Source organism: Hordeum vulgare, chromosome 2H (assembly GCF_904849725.1).
Source record: "Hordeum vulgare subsp. vulgare chromosome 2H, MorexV3_pseudomolecules_assembly, whole genome shotgun sequence".
Classification (NCBI taxonomy): Eukaryota; Viridiplantae; Streptophyta; class Magnoliopsida; order Poales; family Poaceae; genus Hordeum; species Hordeum vulgare.
The window spans coordinates 187,120,145-187,125,813 of NC_058519.1; positions in this window are offsets into that span (position 1 = coordinate 187,120,145).

The window sequence follows — 5,669 nt, forward strand, 5'->3', positions numbered from 1 at the left end:
CCGGTGATTCATTGTGTAGATTCTCAGGAGCTTCGTGTTCATATTTATTCAATCTTGTTATCTTTTCCGGTGAATTTAATTCAGTTATCTGTGTCATCATTTCCTTTTCATCCTTTAAATTCTTTCCTCTGTTGGAAATTCTTATCAGCCTATCTTGTTTAGTCATTTCTCTCTTTCCGACCGGAGTGTTGAAGATATCTCAGAAGTTTCTTGTTTTCAATTCTTTCAATTATGTCGAGGGCCTCACCTCATCTAGTTTTCCTTACATCGGTGCAATCTCTCTTTTCTAATCAGTTGTTTCAACGGTGGTTTCTTCGAGTGCTCCCATAACCCACGACTTCTTTCCCAAGATCTTTTTTGGCTCTTGTAATCTTTCCGGAGTTCTCTTATTCTTTTCAACTATGACATAAGTATGAATTTCATCAGTCATATTCCTTCTTCAAGATCAATTTGAATTATTTCTTGTCTTTGGCTCAACCTTTCATTCTTCATTATTCCGGAGTGCCTCAGTATTCTTGGTGTTGTTTCTCGTCATCATTCTCAGCTTGCAAATTCGAAGGAGTGTTCCTCATAAATCTTGGTGCATTATCTTGAAGATTCACCATTTCAGCTTTGTGGCATCATCTTAATTGTTCCCAACCATGAGTAATCCCTTTCTTGCTATTCGGTGCATTTCAATGTTGTGTTCATTTTTCAATCCTCCGAAGGCCATCATTTCAGAAGATTCTTCGTTCTCAGCTTTCAGCTTTCATCCTCAATTGTTGTCTCTTCATTCGTTTCTCAAGTATTCCGGTGCCTTATTCAGTTTTCTATTAGGTGGCTCATGATCTCTTCATTCTCATATATCTCCATTCATTTTTATTATCCCCATTCATTCAATTCTTACCGGTGTCTCTTTCAAGATTTCTTCTAGTTTGTGCTCATATCTTTCCTCAATCATTTCTAGAAGAATAAGTGGTATGCTAAATCTGTTGCTTGTCATCAATTAAACTTGATGAAGGATAAGCATAACATAATTCTTATTCTTGTTCATAATGATCTGAATTCGTCTTCCGGAGTGGCTCGTGATATCAATTCTTTGTCTCAAGATGTTCTTCAAGATTCTGGTGGTAGTAGTTCTCATTTTCTTCTTCGTTCCCTCTTTCCAAGATCTAGTTTATATTCTCTGGTTCCAGAGTTGTGGTGATGTTGCTCATTTGGGTCAATCATGTTGTTCTATCAAGATCACGATGTTCACTTGTTCTATTTATTTGTTTGTTATGAATCTTGTCTAGTTTTCCTATCTTATCGAATTTTTGTCCCCTTTTCCTACCGAAGTGCTACCAAAATTTTGCTTGAATTCTTGATTGTTCCTCATATCATACTCCATCTCTTTGCAACCTTCAAGGATCGTTGGTTTGCCTCGCTTGTCAAAGAAGCAACTAAGTTTTACCACGTGCTTTTTCTTCCCCTCCCCCGTTCATTTTTGGATCTTGGGTCGAGATCCTCTTGTAGTGTAGGAGAGTTATGACAGCCCGAGACCGACGTTCCAGAAGATTCCCCTTTTATTCCGTTTCCTCGTGTGATTATTTTTATTTGTCGCATCATCAGCATTGCATCGGCATCCCGTTGCCTCAAGTTTTCAAACTTGCATCCGTTATTAGTTGTTGTTTCTCTCCGTGTTCGTCGTTGCCCGTTCTGAGCCCGACCACACACGCACGCGCCCGCGGCATCTATAAAATATTTGTTTTTAAAAGTGTGTATAAAACTTCCTCTCATTGGGTTGAGAGTTGGCGTGCGGTCTTATTTAGTTATAGGTAGGTCGCGTGCCAAATTTCGTCGCAATCGGAGTCAGTCTCGTACCCGAACGGTCGACCGTAGCGGCACCGTCTCCGGTCTATCGTCGGATGTTTTTTGGTGTTTTAAAAATCGCGTTGCAGCGCCGCACCGTTTCCCTCTCTTCCCTGGCTAATCTACTCTACACAGCCACTTACCCGTCCCAGCGTGCGAAACCGTCCTATTTAGATCGCGCGGTTGAAACCGGGGCGAAAAACTGCTAAACCTAGCCCCCCCCATTGTTATAAATAGGCCCCATGCCATTTTTAGACTCCCTCTCTCTCTCTCCCTCGAAATCCCTGCCCCCCCTCATCAAAACCTAGCAGCTCCCTCTTCCACCTCCAGCCATCGGGCCCGCCTGAGCCTGCAACTGGCCCGCCCGAGCCGAGGCGACCGCAGCCACCCGCCCATGCCTCGTGCCGCCGCCTCCCGCGGACGCCTTCGCCCTTGCGCGCCAGTCGCCGGCCGCAACAACCGCGCCGTCCACGGCGCCATCGGGCCGGAGCCGTCGCCAAGCAGCAGCCCAAGCCACCGGCCCGACCTGCACCTTCGCCCCGCTCCGTCCGCAGCTGTCGCTAAAGTCCTCTCCGCGAAGGAGCGCCCTCGCCGCCATTGCCGCCCTTGAGCGCCGACGCTCGCCCCGAATGGGCTCAGATCCGGCCGCCGGTGCCCAGATCCTGTCGTGGCCGAGCCCTCCAGCCTTCCCGTACCGGCCTACCGCCGCCATGGCCTTCCTCGAGGTGGAGGACGACGAGGCAGCGACGCCAGATCGGGAGCCCCCGCTCGACCGAGCGCCGTCTCCTCCCGCTCGGTTGCCGCATGGGCCATCGCCTCCTGGGCCCAGCGTCGTGCCATCTCCCTGGGCCACGACCTCCCCGCCAATGCCAGCTCCAGGTAGGCCCGAGCAGCTTGCCTCCCGCTCGGCCCAAGGTGCGCCCTCGGCCCAGCTCGCCTCTCCTCCAGGCCTGCGAGCCGCCAAAGCCCAAGGTGAGCCGATTCCCCCTCCGAGCCCTCTATTAAGCACCCATAGCGCAATATAACTAAGCTGCGCATGCCCCTACTCGGCCCATTGTAGGTAGTCTTGGCCCGTTAGAATATTTTTAGGATTTTTCCTGATTTAGTGTTTTCGGGAATATATTAAATATTAAAACGCCCATAGAATTTAATACGTATGTCGGATCGGAACGTACTATATATGAAACTTGTGTAGTTTTTCGTGTAGATTATTATTTTGCAACTTGCATGCATGTTTGGAGTCGTTTGACCTGCCATATGCCTAGTTTTGCATGCTGTCCTAATAGGAGATTATCCCGTATTTATTTTCGTGCATGTCCTGGTTGCTCAAATGTCATAGATGAAATGCTCATGTTTTTAGGGACCGTTTGCCATGTATTTTAGAGAAGTTGTTTGTATTTTTGCATGTAGTATTCCGTCGCTAGTTTGTTATATCGTGGTTAGGACATATTCTTGCTTATACGTGTGACGTTATTTTAGTTTTGCAACCCCATATGTTAATATATTTTCGGGGTAGAAAAATACATACTCCCTCCGTTCCTAAATATAAGTCTTTCTAGAGGTTCAATTAATGGACTACATACGGATGTATATAGACATACTTTAGATTATAGATTCATTCATTTTGCTTTGTATGTAGACACTTAGTGAAATATCTTAAAAGACTTATATTGCATTTAGTTTTAGCTTTTGAGCAAGTTAGTGCGCGTGATATTTTGCCATGTTGCCCTTTTGTTTATTTTATGTGATTTAATCCGTGCTTGATATGAATAAGTTGTCAACTAGATATATGCCCTTGGATGTGTAGACTAGCCCCTGGTAATTTTGGTTGCATTAGAAATCCATGTTTAGGTGTAGTTGCTTGTTCTAAACTTGCTAGGAAATAGTGTTGTTTTGGAGTTGCTGAAATATTTCTAAGTTTGAAATCTGTTATATTTTGTTGATGTCTTGTTATGATTTTATCTGGTGATCTGTAGCTCTTTTGAGGTTGGTGCAATGGAGTTAGTTGTAGACTTTAAGATTCTCTAGCATATTGTCAATTTTCATGCCATTTGGAGACCTGTAGCATACAGTTTTGTTGCTGTCAATATGCCTTCAGATCGAAAACTGCACTGTCATGAAACTGAGATTTCACTAAGTCTGAAACTGCGTGTGAGCAACCATTTTGTGAGTTCTTTTCCTAGTGATCCATGCTTCCATGCTAGGTGTTATTAGTTGTATGTTGTAGTGCATCTTGACCTCTATTGCCTCATGCCTTGTTTGAGTATTTTGGATTGCTCGTATATGTGGGGTGTAGAAATGTTATGTGGCTGTTTTTGACAGATTATGTCTATTTCTTGTTTAGCTCGTAGTTGTTGAACCGTTGCTCCATTTTGATCATGTCCTATATGAAATTTGTTTAGAATCTCGTGTAGTTTCATATTATCTTGATGGTTGTATGTTTTGAAGTCCTCGTGACTGTCGTTGCACACATATTGCATTCATACCATCATATCTTGCGGTGTTTGTATCTTTTGATCCGTAGCTCCGTTGGAGATGTTCTCTATGTGAAAATTGATTGTAATGACACGTAAAATCACGTGAACCTATTTATTTTTCTGCTTAACAAATATTTAAAAGTATTAGTTCAGATATGGACAGAATTATAAATTAACGTATGAGGTCATCTCGGAGATGCTATATGTCGTTTCCGACCTCATTTAAAATGCCTAGATAGGTAGTTTAATTACGCTTCAGCTCTTGCCATGTTTAAATACATTTAATATTGCTTTGTACCTATTCGAGATTGAACTAAATAATTCGTATGTGGAGTTTCGTCAATATGCAACTCGTTGCATATTGAACTTCACTTAATCTGTAGCGTTTGATTGTTGTGAATTGACATGCCATGTCTTGCATATATTCAGCCGCTCATGCATCATTTGTGTTGTGCATCGTGTGGTGTATATTGTGTGTTGATGCTTGTTTCCGGTTTGCTTCGTCTCGATAGAGTTCTGCAAGCGTGTTGGAAAGTGAGGACCCGTTCGACTACATCAGTTCGTCTGCTTCACGGAGTCATTCTTCTTCCAAGCGGGATCTGAGGCAAGATGACCATTTCCCCAGATACCATTACTATCATTGACATGCTCGTTTTACCGTTTCTATCGTTATGTCTTGCTGCCCACCACCTGTTAAATATCAACCTCTCAACATTGCCATGAAAACCTTCAACATGTGCACAACCTAGCAAACCACTGATTGGCTATGTTACCGCCTGCTTAACGCTGTGTTAGCGTTGCTAGTTGCAGGTGCATTTGATTCCATGTGATAACATGGTTTCCTTGTTATATCACCCTATTAATTGCTATTAATTTAATGCACCTACATACTTGGTAAAAGGTGGAAGGCTCGGCCTTTCTAGCCTGGGGTTTTGTTCCACTTTTGCCCCCTTAGTTTCGGCTACTGGTGTTATGTTCCATAATTGAGTGCATCTAACACGATCGGGGTTGCTATGGGGACCCCCTGGATAATTCGTTTTAGATTAAAGCTCGTCTGCAAGGCCCAACATTGGTTCTATATTTGCCCAACATAATATTCTGTTAATACTGAAATGCATAGGGAGTTAGTGCTACCCGAGGAGTAATTCTACATAATACAGGGGGGCCATTGTTGATGGTGTTGGTCCCAGAATAGAGCAGCTTATTAACGCTACCCGGGGGAACTCAGCGTTGGCGTGGTAACCATCGCTAATCCGGTGTGCCCTGAGAATGAGATACGCGGCTCCTATCGGGATTGTCGGCACGTCGGGCGGCCTTGCTGGATTAGTTTTACCTTTGACGAATGTCTTGTGCATCGGGATT